Source organism: Scyliorhinus torazame, chromosome 10 (genome assembly GCF_047496885.1).
Source record: "Scyliorhinus torazame isolate Kashiwa2021f chromosome 10, sScyTor2.1, whole genome shotgun sequence".
NCBI classification, from domain to species: Eukaryota; Metazoa; Chordata; class Chondrichthyes; order Carcharhiniformes; family Scyliorhinidae; genus Scyliorhinus; species Scyliorhinus torazame.
The window spans coordinates 213,927,536-213,945,205 of NC_092716.1; the positions used below are offsets into that span (position 1 = coordinate 213,927,536).

The following is a 17,670-nucleotide window of genomic DNA, read 5'->3' on the forward strand; positions in this document are numbered from 1 at the left end:
TCTCATCCTCATTCTCCTGCTTTCTCTGCATAACCCATGATCCCCTTATTAATCAAGAACCTATCTATCTCGGTCTTAAAGTCACTCCGTGAATTGGCCTCCACCGCCTACTGCAGCAAAGAGCTCCACAGATTTACCACCCTCTGGCTGAAGAAATTCCTCCTCATCTCTGTTCTAAAGGATCCTGTTCCTTTTGTCTGAGATTGTGCCCTCTGGTTCTAATTTTTCCTACTAGTGGAAACATCCTCTCCACGTCCACTCCATTCAGGCCTCACATCATCCTGTAAGCTTCAATAAGATCTCCCCTCACCCTTCTAAACTCCAACGCGTGTAGACCCAATGTCCTCAGGTGTTCCTCAAAGGGATCATTCTTGTGAACCTCCTCTGGACCCTTTCCAAGGCCAGCACATCCTTCCTTAGATACGGGATGCTCACAATACTCCAAATGGGGTCTGACCAGAGCATTATACAGCCTCAGAAGTACATCCCTGCTCTTGTATTCAGCACAGCTTCCCTATTAGCCAATCAAATCACAGCCCCCCTGTAATGTCACTTTTCATTTTTTTTCCCCCAGTTGGAACTCAACGTCAGTTTCAGAGAATCACTCACCTTCCCCCACACTGCTTTTGTTTCTCCAGGTCCAGCTCCCGAAGTGAAGGCCTCAGAATCCCGGAGGTAAGTTTTTTTTTTTTAAATCACTTTCACCTTCCCCCACAATGCTCTCTGAATATCTCCAGGTCACAGCTCACGAAGTGAAACTGTGTTACTGCCAATAGCTGTCAAGACTCACTGTTTCAGTTTGCACATAAACAATGATTCCAATGCCAAAGGCATATATGCCTACTACCGCTATACTTTAATGTGGGCAGCACATATTCTGGAGGTGTGTCTACTTATCACAATCAGTACCACTCCCAATTACCACACACAGGCACTCCTAATTGCAATTAATTTTTCCAAACACGAAATGGAAATATTGGTTCAGTGTACAGTGTTAACAGGCGAGAGATCAGGAGAAGGGCTTGAAACTGAATGCAGGGTGTGATGATGAACCATGTGCATTGGGAAAAGCCTTTTTCTTTTGTGCAATATCCCCTTTAAGACTAGAGTGAACTAACTACGGTGTACTCTGAAAGAGGGTTAATTGGTTTCCTGATTATTACATAATTTGGTTTCAAGAAATGCCAATATGACCTCAGGTTGGCATGGGGATGACAGATTAAGAAGCAAAAAGGTCAGGACGTGCAGCGGGTGGGTTCCAGCCTGTCAGAACACAAAATTCCTGGGAGAGGAAGCAAGATTCGCCATAAACAGATCGGTTTTCTGTTTGGAAGTTCAGGGCAGACCCAAGTGTTGAAGCAGGTCTTTGAGAATAGAGCAGAGACTGTGTTACTGTGTATTTACACAGTTCGAAAGGACAGAAGACTAAAGACAGGAAGAGCAGGGGATTGTACATTGGACAATATCCACCCTGCTGCTTGTGTTGCCAGAGCCACCCAGACCATTTAAAAAGGGTACGAGAAAGAAGGGAGTCTCTGGGGATTCTGTGCCATCAGGGTTGCCATGAATTGAGTGAGAAAGGGGTTGCAGATATGCACCTCGTCAGTGTTAACTGTGTTCAGGGACTTCGGGTGGAATACAACTGCTGATAAATAGGACTGAAGGGTTAAAACCATTGAGTGGGAAGTGAGAGATCTTAGAGAGGAGGACATGTAGGGATGATAGATTGCACCTGGTGCCACATTTCTATGGGAAGTAATGAGAGTGCTTGTAACTATAGGAGGCATATCTTTGTTGCATCAACTATTTAAAGTGAAACTTTTTTATTTGAAATATCCTTTGCATGTTATTTAATGTTTGAATTATGTTGGTTTTAGTTGGTCTGTTATGGTAAAAGTTTGAAAAAAATGACATTTTGTTTTCTTTCCTTCAGCATGTTGGGTATTTCTTTCTTCTCAAAGTTATCTACAGGGATCATAAATATTTCTCAATGGTAGAAATGGGGCAAAAAGGGCAGACTCACTTCTTTGGCATGGGAGAAATTGGAGGGTAGGAAGAGAGAAATCGAAGTAGTGCCATCCTGAAGAGAGAAAAGAATAAGCAGTCTGTGGGAGAGGTGGCTGAGAGAGTGAAAGAGAGAGGAGAGAGGGAGCGAGAAAGAAAAGGAAAAGAGATGTACACAAGCAGCAAGTGCATGCGAATCTCATATAAATCATGAGCAAGATTGCAGAAAACAAACAATGGTAAACACGGACAGTGAACAAGACCCAGAGACTAGTCAGACATGCAGAGAGTGGGCAAGTGAAGCACATAGTGGGTGGGACAAGCAGAAAAAGCAATCAGTGTTGGGGTGAGAGAGAAGCGGCATGTGGAGAAAAATGCGAATGATCACGTCGCCATGAGTAGCACTTAGGGGGAGTGGATAGAGAAAGCATGTTGATGAAACTTATATTTCCTATATTTGTAACTCCATTCAGGCTTGGATGTATTTAAAGTGAAAGAATGTTAGATTGGTCTGCATCTTAAGTTAGAGACCCATGTCCGAGTGCACTTTAAATGTAGTTTATTTTTCAGTCAGAGACTTTCATTCGGAGCAATTTCTGCCCAGCTTTTTTTGTTTTGGCTGTTGATCAGTTTTTGACAGTCCTGTAGTTTGGTATGCACAATGAGGGTCACCAACACCTGTGGAGCTACTGCCTAGCTGAGTCAGTGCCTTCATATGTTAATTCTGTATTAAATTGTTCAATTGCATGCAGCTGGTAGGCATTAACTTTAAGCCCCTACAAACAGACAGACTAAAACTGTGGTTCTCATATGCTTATAATGTTCACTAACTTCCAAAATGTAACAAATGGAGTGGAAGATGAAAAAAGGTTATAAATTTGAAATGATGTCATATCTATTACTGGACGTCATTGTCATTCCATAGAATTTTAAATCTATTTCATGAATATGTGACCATACCAGTCAATTCCTCATTTGGTACATGTGCCAACGGCATGGGTGAAAAGCAGTCATGACAGGGGTTTGGAAGCAAGTTGCATATTGTAAAGGAGCTGGATCATAGTGTGAAGCTCAAGTCAGTTCTGTGCAATGATCCACACCCACGAGGAACTGGATTGGGACTACACATACTGGGTATTCTCTGCTCCCGCGCCGGTTGGGAGAATCCCCTGGCGCGCCATTTTTCCCCGCGACCCCGGTCCGACGCCCTCCCGCGATTCACCCAAGTGGCGAGAACGGCCCCGTCGAGTTCTGCGCGGCGCAGGCCAGAGAATCGCCCGGGACACCCAAAATGGCGATTCTCCGCTCCACCCACTATTCTCCAGCCCGGATGGGCCGAGCGGCCTGCCCAAAACGACGGCTTCCCGCCGGCGTCATCCACACCTGGTCGCTGCCGGCGGGAACACTGGGAGGGGGGCGGCCTGTGGGGGGCGAGGGGGCTTCTTTCACCGGGGTAGGACTCAAAATGGGTCTGGCCCGCGATCGGTGCCCACCGATCGGCAGGCCGGCCTCTCTGAAGGAGGACCTCCTTTCCTCCGCGCCCCGCAAGATCCATCCGACATCTTCTTGCGAGGCGGCCTCGGGGAGGACGGCAACCACGCATGCGCAGGTGACGTCAGTTACGCCTTTTAAGCGGCGCCAATGCCCGGCGCGCGCTGACGACGCTGCTTTCACGACACCCCCCCCCCGAGTTTCTCACGGCCCCGATCCTAGCCCCTGAATCGGTCGAGATCGGGGCTGTTTCGCGCCGTCGTGAACCTCGACGCCGTTCACGACGGCGTGGGCGTCGTGGGCACTTAAGTCGCGGGAGCGGAGAATCGCGCCCACTGACTTCACAAAGTCCTCTTCCACCCAACCAATAGGGGAGACTATCATATCAACAGAGCTGGATTCCAACAAACCAGATCACAGAAGTAAAAGTAGACAATATTAACCCATCACACCCATATTGTTTAATTGAAACAAGGGATCAGAATATACAACTCAGTTCTGTGAATCACAGTAGTAATCAGAAAGAATTAGAGAGAGAAATTTCATCTGTGCATTCTTCTTTAACTATAAGAAATAACCACCTTCACCACTCAGATCTCCATAATTTTATTCACAGTTAGGAAGGAGGCAATCAATGGAACTTGACAACATGAAGCAATGTGGCCTCAGGAAACAGACGTGGTACAGTTCTAGGAGGTCCCTGATACAGACAACCCTTCCAATGATTCTGAATACCAATTTATTTATCTCTTTTTTTTTAAGTATTTCTGATTTTTCACCCTCCCTACAGAAGTGGATATTTTCACTTTTCCCCATTGTACTCTATCTGCCACCTTCTTTCCCAATCACTTAACATATATCTCCTTGCAGCTTCTTTGTATCCTCATAATCTGGATACATTTCTGATTTTTCTCTGCAGTCCAGGATCCAAAATCCCTTAATTCAACATGTATCTACATAAAGAATTTTTGCAATCATTCCACACGGCTGAGAGCCCTGATCAGAGATACGGCATCCTGTAGTTTAATTGTTTCCATTACTGATGCAAACTATTCATTCCAGATATTATTTAATGAACCAAATTTAAATTTCCAGTTGACATTGTGGAATTTGAACTTAAGTCTTTGAAACACTAGCCCAGGCCTCTGATTACAAGCCCAGTAATGTAATCACATATGCAACAGACCCCAAAGTGTTTAAAGCGTTAAACAGATTGCATAACTTCATGCATGCATTAAGAGGCATATTAACATCGCCAAACAAATAATTCTCCAACACTTTGCATCAGACAAGTATAATATTGATTTTAAAAAAGCATCAACATCTCACTGAACTGTTTGGCTGTCCCAAAACCCAAACCCCAAGTACTTTAAATGCACAGGGTACTTCTGTTGATTCACGAATATGTCAATTTGACAAATACAGAAACAAAAAAGTCTTGGAGCAATTTCGATAATGGATCATTTAACTTCAAGCACAGTAATTTAATAAAGACAAATTCTTCAACTTGGATTAATACTGCATTCAAGTATACACACTGCACTTCAACCTCAGAGATAACACCGCAAACACAATGTAAAACAATTTAAAATTTCCAAAAAATCTTACCTACTCAAATTAAGTCTTGTGTTGCAAACTGGCTTCTTGGTTAAAATAAAAACTGAATTTTATAGTGCTAAAACATCAATAATGTCTGTTTGTGTCCATTTGGAATCTTCAGATACATGTCGAAAGATGATCAGCGAATTCCTGTGATATGCTGTAGGCACATATGCAAGTGTACTACTAAGGTTCAACACATTTGACAGCATTAGTAGTGTAGCAAATCTAAATGCAGGCAGAAGTCCCACATCTGCACCATTCAATTCAGGATCAGTAGCCTTCTCCCTTTGCGGAACAGGAAATTGCAGTAGTAATGCTGCATTACTAAGATTCTTCCACTAACGGGAAAGGCACAAGAGCTGCTGGCATTCATGAGTCCTGACGTCATTCTGAGTGTGAAAACATAGCAGCAGTACATGATTTATTTCCTAGGGGCAATTCAATCTCATCTTTAAAATGCAATGCTTGAATCGGATAGATTTTTATTGCAGGGATATGCGGTGGTCAGCAAACGGTCAATGAAGCTTCAATCAATCACATTCTGAATAAAAGGTCTGACATCACCTGTGATACAGTATACTAGTTCCAGTTTGCAGTAGTGGAAAATTAAAATCCTTGGAATAATGAATCACAAATTCTATTATATAGGCAAAAGTATTTAGGTCTAATAATCCTGTACTTGAAAATATAATAGAAAATGCTTCAGAATCAACCAAATTCTTTTGAAAAACAGCAGTTATTAAGTTCATAGAATAAGTCTAGCAAAAAATAATTTAAGGCAGCAGGAGTGCACACTAACAAACCAATAAATTAAAAGAACAGCAGCCATGAATGAGTGTACTCACTGACCTACGCTGGCTCCCGATCAAGCAACGACTTTATTTTAAAATCCTTCTAGTTTTCAAACCCCTCCAGGGATTCAGCCCTCCACATCTCAGTAATCTCCTCCAACTCAAATATTGAGCTCATCTAATTCTCACCCTTGAGTATTCCAGATTTTAATTACTCCACCATTGGTGGCCGTATCTTCAGTTGCCCAAGATCCAAAGCTCTGAAATGTCCTCTTAAACCTCCCTGCTTTCCATTACTCCTTAAAACCTAACCTTATGATGAACCTGTTTGGTCATCTGTTTAATACCTCTTTACAGGGCTTGGTGTCTTATTTTGCTTTATAACACTCCTGTGAAGACCGTTAAGAATTTTTGATACATTGTGATGGAATCTGTCGTTTCAAAGTTTGTTATTTTTGAGATTGACTAGCTGAAAGGGGAGGCTCAACCTTCTGATTTCGAGGGAAATTACAACTGAAACTGAGATTGCAAACGATTGGGAAAAGAGATAAAAAGACACAGAGCAATCTGAGCCCGGATGGCGATCCCAGTGGTGCAGTACAAGCAGGTTCAAGAAGGAGGCTGGATTGAGGAGCTGGGAACAATTGCTGCAGCTGTTTCTGTTATTTGAAGGCATTAGTGAGTTTATGCTATCAAGGCTGATGTGAGCAGAGTTGAGGGGGGTTTGCAGATCTATGCCCTTTGATGAAGACAACACCTGCAGAACTTGGGTAGGTTGTGTGCTGCTGTCGGCTGGGGATCAGAATAATTCCTGGAAGGTGGAAGAGCTGAATTTCTCCATGAGAAAGATGGTGTTTGAAAGAAATTTGGAGCGGAGATGATGACATATGTGCTGAGTGCACTGTTGACTAAATTTGAGTGGTTTGTCTTAGTTGCATCTGCCATTTAATATGTCTAGTCTATAATTGACTGTACTATGCCTGTTAATTCAGATTTAATTTATGCAAATTTTGGTTTTGATTATTTCCCTAAAAGTTTTAAAGAATGATATATTGCCCATTGAGTTTTTCCTTTGAGGTGATTGTGAAGTTCAGTTCTTTTAATTTAATGTCTGAAAGAAACATAATAAATTCAAAGGTGACTTTGAAGTTATCGTTATTGGGTTCACTGCTGAGAACCACAGTTTCGGATGATCTCCAGCAAAGCCAAATTACTGACAGTTTCCATCCATTGAATGAGACTGCAGCCAAGTTAATTTGTTCAGGGCAGTAGTTTCTCTCCAACATGTATGTGGTAATGGGGTAGGAGGCAATGTGGTTTCCTTTCTTGGCTAACATTCCACTTCTAGGTGAGGTTTCTCTATCCGAACAATGATAAGGCCATTTGGCAACAGGTGGACTTTCCACACACAAATTCCTCTGCTTCGACTGGTCTTTAACTTTCGTACATTATTCACAGACACTAATAGTTCGTTTCAAGGCACTTTAAGTTTTGATTTAGGTTATACACCAATTGATGATTACATTATTACTATCTTTATAGTTTGTCAGATTAGTGAGGCCATATTATTTTCAAATCATCTCCCTGTCCATCCCCTAAAGGCATTGATTCATACTACATGAACTAATCACCCTGTTGCCTCACCCATGTGTAAGCTGTACAGTAAGTGAAGTTATTCAATAGTGGATTCACAGCTACACCCAATCCACTCATCAAACCACATACAATGAAGTAGGTGTTAAAGAATTGAAATCAGAAGCGAGAATTTTCTGGTTTAAATATGTGACGATGAGAAGATTTAGGAGTACGCTCCTCACTTTACATATTATATAGACAAAATTAGTGGAAAAACACAATGTTGTGTAAAACTGGAGCAGCAATAGTGCTATGCAAATAATCAGCCAATTAAAAACATTCTATTGACACAATTTTGTAAAATTCAAAGGATGAAGGTGTCATTGACAAATGCTATGATTCATTTCCCATACCTAATACTGGATAATGTATTAATAAGCCACTTTCTAGAACATCTGCAATACATATGGTGAAGGTACTTCACTGTGCTGTTGGGGAGGGACTTCCAGGAATCTAACCCATCACAAATGATTCAAAAGATATTGAAATCAAGATGATGTGCAATTTGAGAAGAGAATTTCCAGATGGTGGTATTTCCATGTAGCTGCTTCACCCATACAATGCCTTGACCAGAGTTGGCTTGTCTGGCTTGAATTTAAACAAAAGCTTGGCATGTAACTCTTCCCTAGTGAATTCTCCATTCCAACTCCTCTACCAGATTTCACTTGCCAATCAATCAGCACTCTCTTCTCGCGCAGTATAAGCTGTTCTTCCCTTTGAGATTTGGTATTCTTACAATTTGGTCCGAATGAGCACAAGACAGAAATCTGCAACACAGTGGGCGAAATTCTCCATTATCGGCGGAAAGTCCGCCGATCGGCGCAAAAAACGGCGCAAATCCCACTTGCGTCACGTCATAAAAATGGGCCGATAATCTGCGGCCCGAAATGGTCTAGCAGCGACGTAACGGGATCCGCGCTTGCGCAGTGGTTCACGCCGTGCAGCGTCATACGCGGTGCACGGCGTGACGGCTCATAAGGCCGCGCAGCTCCCCCCCCACCCGACCGGAACAGCCGACCGCAACACCCGACTTGATGGCTGGCCGTCGCTCAGCCCCGAGGTTCGAGTCACGCGATGTGGAGGCGCTCCTGGACGCGGTGGAGCAGAGGAGGGACGCCCTGTATCCCGGGCACGGCCGCAGAGTTGCCCCACGCCACAGCCGGCGTCTGTGGAGGGAGGTGGCAGAGGCCGTCACCGCTGTGGCCCTAACACCACGGACAGGCACCCACTGCCACAAGGTGAACGACCTCGTCAGAGCAGGCAGGGTGAGCCTCCCCTATATCCCCCCACCCCCAAATCCCCCCCTCCCCCATATCCCCCCTCCCCCATATTCCCCAAATCCCCCCTCCCCCATATCCCCCATATTCCCCCCTCCCCCATATTCCCCATATCCCCCCCTCCCCCATATCCCCCCTTCCCCCATATCCACCCTCCCCCATATCCCCCCCTCCCACCCCCTCCACCATATCCCCCCCTCCCCCATATTCCCCCCTCCCCCATATCTCCCCTCCCAATATTCCCCCCTCCCCCATATTCCCCCCTCCCCATATTCCCCCCTCCCCCATATCCCCTCCTCCCCATATCCCCCATATTCCCCCCATATTCCCCCCCTCCCCATGTTCCCCCCCTCACCCATATCCCCCCTCCCCCATATTCCCCCCTCCCCCCTATCCCCCATATTCCCCCCTCCCCCATATTCCCCCCTCCCCCATATCCCCCCTATCCCCCCTATCCCCCCTCCCCCATATACCCCCTATCCCCCCTATCCCCCCTATCCCCCCTATCCCCCCTCCCCCATATTCCCCCTCCCCCATATCCCCCCCTCCCCCATATTCCCCCCTCCCCCATATTCCCCATATTCCCCCCTCCACCATATCCCCCCCTCCACCATATCCCCCCCTCCCCCATATCCCCCCTCCCCATATCCCCCATATCCCCCCTCCCCATATCCCCCATATCCCCCCTCCCCCATATTCCCCCTCCCCCATATTCCCCCTCCCCATATCCCCCCTCCCCCATATTCCCCCCTCCCCCATATCCCCCCCTCCCCCATACCCCCCATATTCCCCCCCTCCCCCATACCCCCCATATTCCCCCTCCCCCATACCCCCCCTCCCCCATATCGCCCCTCCCCCATATCCCCCATATTCCCCCCTCCCCATTTCCCCCCTCCCCCATATCCCCCATATCCCCCCCTCCCCCATATCCCCCATATCCCCCCCTCCCCCATATTCCCCATATTCCCCATATTCCCCCCTCCCCCATATCCCCCATATTCCCCCCTCCCCCATATCCCCCATATTCCCCCCTCCCCCATATCCCCCCCTCCCCCATATCCCCCATATTCCCCCCTCCCCCATATTCCCCCTCCCCCATATCCCCCCTCCCCCATATCCCCCCCTCCCCCATATTCCCCCCCTCCCCCATATCCCCCCTCCCCCATATTCCCCCCTCCCCCATATCCCCCATATTCCCCCCTCCCCCATATTCCCCCCTCCCCCATATTCCCCCCTCCCCCATATTCCCCCCTCCCCCATATCCCCCATATTCCCCCCTCCCCCATATCCCCCATATTCCCCCCTCCCCCATATTCCCCCCTCCCCCATATCCCCCATATTCCCCCTCCCCCATATCCCCCCCTCCCCCATATCCCCCCTCCCCCATATTCCCCCCTCCCCCATATTCCCCCCTCCCCCATATCCCCCCTCCCCCATATCCCCCCTCCCCCATATTCCCCCCTCCCCATATTCCCCCTCCCCCATATTCCCCCCTCCCCATATCCCCCGTATTCCGCCCTATCCCCCATCTCCCCCTCCCCCATCTCCCCCCTCCCCCATATCCCCCCCTCCCCCCCCCCCCATATCCCCCCCTCCCCCCCCCATATCCCCCATATTCCCCCCTCCCCCATATTCCCCCCTCCCCCATATCCCCCCCTCCCCCATATCCCCCCCTCCCCCATATCCCCCATATTCCCCCCTCCCCCATATCCCCCCCTCCCCGTTATCCCCCCCTCCCCCATATCCCCCATATCCCCAAGTGAATCCAGCCCTAACCTTAACCTCTGCAATGCACGCGCAACCGATGGCGTGCATTCATATACCTGCCTAACACTGTTGCCTTTTACCCCTGCCACCACCCCCCCCCCCCCCCCCCCAGGAGAAGCGCGCACACAACAATAGGGAGCATGTGAGGACTGGAGGAGGGCCCGCTGATGAGAGGCCACTGACCGTACACGAGGAAAGGGCCCTGGAACTGGCTGGCGGACCTGAGGACCGGGAGGTTGCTGATGCAGAGGTCGGGGCCCCACGAGCAAGTGAGCCACCAACAGCCCGTCCCCATATCCCCCCTCCCCTATATCCCCCTCCCCCGTATCACCTGATCACTGCCTGATGTCTAACCATGCATGCTTCATTGTGTATCGCAGGACCAAACGTCCAGGCACCCATCCCCGCAGATGCAGACCGCCCGCAGGATGCCCCTCGGAGACCACAGGAGACGGAGAGACCCGCACCCTCCAGCATGCGACGCCCGCAGGATGCCCCTCGGAGACCACGGGAGACGGAGAGACCCGGACCCTCCAGCATGCGACGCCCGCAGGATGCCCCTCGGAGACCACGGGAGACGGAGAGACCCGGACCCTCCAGCATGCGACGCCCGCAGGATGCCCCTCGCACACCACGGGAGACGGAGAGACCTGGAGCAACAGGGAGACGACACCCCCGTCACGTGCGGGAGCGACCACCCAGCGATGAGGGGGGCAGCCACAGGCCCCCGTCACATCCGAGCCAGGACACCACTACCCAGGACACCACTATCCGGGACACCCCTACCCGGGACACCCCTGCCCGGGACACCCCTGCCCGGGACACCCCTGCCCGGGACACCCCTGCCCGGGACACCCCTGCCCGGGACACCACTGCCCGGGACACCACTGCCCGGGACAGCACTGCCCGGGACAGCACTGCCCGGGACAGCACTGCCCGGGACAGCACTGCCCGGGACAGCACTGACCGGGACAGCACTGACCGGGACAGCACTGCCCGGGACAGCACTGCCCGGGACAGCACTGCCCGGGACAGCACTGCCCGGGACAGCACTGCCCGGGACAGCACTGCCCGGGACAGCACTGCCCGGGACAGCACTGCCCGGGACAGCACTGCACGGGACAGCACTGCCCGGGACAGCACTACCCGGGACAGCACTACCCGGGACAGCACTACCCGGGACAGCACTACCCGGGACAGCACTACCCGGGACAGCACTACCCGGGACAGCACTACCCGGGACAGCACTACCCGGGACAGCACTACCCGGGACAGCACTACCCGGGACAGCACTACCCGGGACACCCCTACCCGGGACACCCCTACCCGGGAAGACGAAATACCGGACAGTGACTCAGAGTGGATGGGTGGAGACGAACCCCCACCCCAAAGTGCCATGGACTCAGAGTGGGACGAAGAGCACGACACAACGCCACTGCTGTCACCAACACCCTCCACCATCGCAGAAACACTCACCACGGTTGGGCACTTTAGTGATGAGGCGTCTGGTACACTCACTGGTGCGCACAACACAGCCGTCCCGGTACAGCAGGTGGAGGTAGGAGCAGCAGAGGGACCGGGCGGTCGGAGGGCAGCCCAGGCCAAGCGAACATCTGCCGCCCAGATGGATCCCGGGTTCCTGCAGTTACCACACCCACACATAGATCCGATGCAACCACCGACACGGAGACGAGCGAATAGGGTGACGGGTGGCTTGCGGCGGCTGCGGTCGCAGGTGGAGGAGTCCACCCGCGTCCAGGAGCTGGGAGTGGTCCCGGTCATGCGTGCCACCCAGGCTGACACCGCAGGGGTGGCGTCCGCGGTGGAGGCAATGGGTGCGACGGTGTCAGACATGGGGAACGGTTTGCGAGGCCTGGGGCCTTCCGTGCAGGCGGCGTCTGTGGCCCAGGAAATGGCTGCCCTCTCACAGGAGGCCATGAGCCAGTGCCAGCGCCAGATGGCAGAGGCGCTCAACGCCATAGCCCAGTCTCAGCAGGCCATGGCCCAGTCTCAGCAGGCCATGGCCCAGTCTCTGCAGGCCATGGCCCAGTCTCTGCAGGCCATGGCCCAGTCTCTGCAGGCCATGGCCCAGTCTCAGCAGGCCATCGCTGAGGGCATCGGCGCCAGTGGCCATGTGCGAGCTGGCGTCGCACTGTCGCAGACAGGGTTCGACAACCCCCTGGGCTCCATGGCTGCAAACCTGCAGACCCCTGTCGATACCAGCACGGGCCTCCAGGACTGGCAGCGCCAGATGTCGGGGGCGCGTCGGATGGCCAGTCCGTTCGCATCCCCCACCCATGTAGAGGCCTGGGGGCCATCGGGCACCCCGAGGGAGGAGGAGGTGGTGTGGTCCGTCCCGGCTCCCTCTGTAGGGGAGGTCCCGGTACACCGCGACACCTCGGACTCCCCCCCTTCCGTCCCAGGTGCATCGGGTGGGCAACGGGTAGGACAGGCTGGCAGCTCGCCATCCCAGTCGCCCGGGCCGCAGCCTGGCCCATCTAGGCCAGGACGCCCCAGGAAACGGCCGCCAAAGGGATCCAGTGTCAGAGGGCAGGAATCACAGGAGTCCACCTCCAGTTCTGCTGTACCGTCTGGGGAACCACGTAGACGTAGTCAAAGGGCCCGTAAGGCCAAACAATTAGACACTGAGTAAGTTGGCACGGGTGCAGGGCACAGATGAGTTTTAGGGGCTATGGCACGTGCATGAACTCCTTTGGTTATTAAAGTCAATGTTACACCTACCGAAGCTGCCTTTGTGCTCTGTCCAAAGTGTGCGGGGGTGTCATGTACGTTGAGCGCAAGTGTGTGTGTGAGGGGTGGTCTTACCTCAGCCCCAGGTGAGTCTGCCCCCTTCCCCCTGGGCCGCCATCAACATCCCCCGGGCAGAGGACGGGACCGTGCGCTGCAGTGTCACAGCCGCATGCAGGGATGGTCCGGGTGGATGGTGGTACTGTGGCCATGGGTCAGACATAGTCCAACGATGTAGAGCCAGGAGCTCATCGGAGGCGGGTTGTCATCATTCTCCATGGCCTGCGATAGACACGCGTCCACCCGCAACTGGGTGAGCCCGGCCCGTTGTGCCGCCGGTGGATCGGCAATTGGGGGTGGGGGGTTGGTGTGCATGCGGGTGGGGTGTGTGGGGTTGGGGAGGGGGGTGAGGGTGCTGGGTGGGTGGATGGGTGGGGGGTGTGGGTGGTCGGCTGTTGTCATGGTGTGTGGTCTGTGGCCATACTACCCGATTCCCACGCCCATCTAGTCAGTGAAGCGGGCGTCTATCAGTCTGTCCCGTGCCCGCTGGGCCAGCCGGTAACGGTGGACAGCCACCCGCCTGTGTCTACCCCGTCTGCCCTGACCATTGCCCCCATCCCCCTCATCTGGGGAGGACTGGGCCTCTTCCTGCTGCTCCTCCACTCCGCCCTCCTCTGCCTGCGGCACATCGCCCCTCTGCTGGGCTATGTTGTGCAGGACGCAGCACACCACAATGATGCGGCCGACCCTATCTGACCGATACTGGAGGGCGCCCCCAGAGAGGTCCAGGCACCTGAAACGCATCTTCAGCACGCCAAAGCACCTCTCGATCACTCCCCTTGTCGCTACATGGGCATCATTGTAGCGGTTCTCCGCCTCATTGCGTGGCCTCCGTATAGGCGTCATCAGCCACGATCGCAATGGGTAGCCCCTGTCGCCCAGCAACCAGCCCCTCAGCCGGGGATGGCGTCCCTCGTACATGCCGGGGATGGATGACCGCGACAACACGAATGAGTCGTGTACACTGCCTGGGTGACGGGCGCAGACGTGCAGGATCATCATGCGGTGGTCGCAGACCACCTGTACGTTCATTGAATAGGTCCCCTTCCTATTAGTGAACACGGCCCTGTTCTCTGCAGGTGGCCGCACGGCGACGTGCATCCCATCGATCGCGCCCTGGACCATGGGGAACCCGGCAACGGCAGAGAAGCCCACGGCCCGGGCATCTTGGCTGGCCCGGTCCACGGGGAAGCGGATGTAGCGGTGCGCCATGGCATAAAGGGCATCTGTCACTGCCCGGATGCACCGATGTCTGCGATATGCCGGACAGGTCCCCACTCGGTGCCTGGAATGACCCCGTTGCATAAAAGTTCAGGGCCACCGTAACCTTGACGGACACGGGGAGAGGGTGTCCCCCGCCAGTGCAACGCGGTGACAGGTGTGCCAGCAGGTGGCAGATGTGTGCCACGGTTTCCAGGCCCATCCGGAGTCTCCTCCTGCATTCCCGGTCCGTGAGGTCCTGGTGTGCCTGCCGGGGCCGGTACACACGGGGCGCCCTCGGGTGCCTCCGTTGCCGTGGGGCCGCGACGTCCTCCTCCCCCTCCTCGTCCTGTCGGTCAGGTGTCCCTCCAGCCTGGGCGGCTGCCGCCTGCCCCTCTGCGGCAGCCTGCGCCGCCTCTCTGGCACGCTCCTCCTCCTCATCCAGGGCAACATAGACATGAGCGGCTGCCACCACGGCGGCCAACATCGCTGGATGGTCTGAAAACATGACGGCCTGGTGGGGGGGAGGGGAACGACGACATGTCATCATTGCCCATATCCCCTCCTCCCCCCAGCCAGGTGGCATGGACCGCATGGGTCCAACTGTTGGAGGCTGGCACCTGGCCAGGTGGACCAACTCATTTGCCCTCCCATCACCCGCCCCGGCACGGACCCCCTCCCCAACCTCCACCCCGGCACGGACCCCCTCCCCTACCCCAACCTCCACCCCGGCACGGACCCTCTCCCCAACCTCCACCCCGGCACGGACCCCCCCCAACCTCCACCCCGGCACGGACCCCCCCCCCCCAACCTCCACACCGGCACGGACCCTCCCCCCCAACCTCTACCCCGGCACGGACCACCCCCCCAACCTCCACACCGGCACGGACCCTCCCCCCCAACCTCTACCCCGGCACGGACCACCCCCCCAACCTCCACCCCGGCACGGACCCACCCCCCAACCTCCACCCCGGCACGGACCCCCTCCCCAACCTCCACCCCGGCACGGACCCCCCCCAACCCCCAACCTCCACCCCGGCACGGACCCCCCCCCAACCTCCACCTCGGCACGGACCCCCTCCCCAACCTCCACCCCGGCACGGACCCCCCCCCCCCCAACCTCCACCCCGGCACGGACCCCCTCCCCAACCCCCAACCTTCACCCCGGCACGGACCCCCCCCCCCCAACCTCCACCCCGGCACGGACCCCCCCCCCCCAACCTCCACCCCGGCACGGACCCCCCCCCCCCAACCTCCACCCCGGCACGGACCCCCTCCCCAACCTCCACCCCGGCACGGACCCCCTCCCCAACCCCAAACCTCCACCCCGGCACGGACCCCCCCCCCAACCTCCACCCCGGCACGGACCCCCTCCCCAAACCCCAACCTCCACCCCGGCACGGACCCCCTCCCCAAACCCCAACCTCCCCAACCCCCAACCTCCACCCCGGCACGGACCCCCTCCCCAACCTCCACCCCGGCACGGACCCCCTCCCCAACCTCCACCCTGGCACGGACCCCCTCCCCAACCTCCACCCCGGCACAGACCCCCCCCCCCAACCTCCACACCGGCACGGACCCTCCCCCCCAACCTCTACCCCGGCACGGACCACCCCCCCAACCTCCACACCGGCACGGACCCTCCCCCCCAACCTCTACCCCGGCACGGACCACCCCCCCAACCTCCACCCCGGCACGGACCCACCCCCCAACCTCCACCCCGGCACGGACCCCCTCCCCAACCTCCACCCCAGCACGGACCCCCCCCCAACCCCCAACCTCCACCCCGGCACGGACCCCCCCCCCCAACCTCCACCCCGGCACGGACCCCCTCCCCAACCTCCACCCCGGCACGGACCCCCCCCCCCAACCTCCACCCCGGCACGGACCCCCTCCCCATCCCCCAACCTTCACCCCGGCACGGACCCCCCCCCCCCAACCTCCACCCCGGCACGGACCCCCCCCCCCCCAACCTCCACCCCGGCACGGACCCCCCCCCCAACCTCCACCCCGGCACGGACCCCCTCCCCAAACCCCAACCTCCACCCCGGCACGGACCCCCTCCCCAAACCCCAACCTCCCCAACCTCCACCCTGGCACGGACCCCCTCCCCAACCTCCACCCCGGCACGGACCCCCTCCCCAACCTCCACCCCGGCACGGACCCCCTCCCCAACCTCCACCCCGGCATGGACCCCCCCCCCCCCCCAACCCCCCAACCTCCACCCCGGCACGGACCCCCCCCCCAACCTACACCCCGGCACGGACCCCCCCCCCAACCCCCAACCTCCACCCCGGCACGGACCCCCCCCCAACCTCCACCCCGGCACGGACCCCCCCCCAACCTCCACCCCGGCACGGACCCCCCCCAACCTCCACCCCGGCACAGACCCCCCCCCAACCTCCACCCCGGCACGGACCCCCCCCCCCCCCCAACCTCCACCCCGGCACGGACCCCCTCCCCAACCTCCACCCCGGCACGGACCCCCTCCCCAACCCCGACCCCCCCCCCCAACCTCCACCCCGGCACGGACCCCCTCCCCAACCCCCAACCTCCACCCCGGCACAGACCCCCCCCCCAACCTCCACCCCGGCACGGACCCCCCCTCCCCCCCAACCTCCACCCCGGCACGGACCCCCTCCCCAACCTCCACCCCGGCACGGACCCCCTCCCCAACCCCGACCCCCCCCCCCAACCTCCACCCCCCCCCCCCAACCTCCACCCCGGCACGGACCCCCTCCCCAACCCCCAACCTCCACCCCGGCACGGACCCCCCCCCCCAACCTCCACCCCGGCACGGACCCCCCCCCCCAACCTCCACCGCGGCACGGACCCCCTCCCCAAACCCCAACCTCCACCCCGGCACGGACCCCCTCCCCAAACCCCAAGCTCCACCCCGGCACGGACCCCCTCCCCAACCTCCACCCCGGCACGGACCCCCCCCCCAACCCCCAACCTCCACCCCGGCACGGACCCCCCCCCCAACCTCCACCCCGGCACGGACCCCCCCCCCAACCTCACCCCGGCACAGACCCCCCCCCAACCTCCACCCCGGCACGGACCCCCCCCCCCCCCCAACCTCCACCCCGGCACGG

The 17,670-nt window shown here is 55.9% G+C and overlaps 1 protein-coding gene across 1 annotated transcript in view; it reads right to left on the minus strand.

Annotated features, from left to right (window-relative positions):
- Positions 1-17,670, minus strand: part of dagla (diacylglycerol lipase, alpha) — a 533,527-nt gene that overhangs the window by 429,826 nt on the left and 86,031 nt on the right. The window contains exon 3 of the mRNA XM_072517705.1: positions 5,104-5,486. The gene's annotated coding sequence lies outside the window, so the exon portion shown is untranslated. The remainder of the gene's footprint in view (positions 1-5,103; positions 5,487-17,670) is intronic.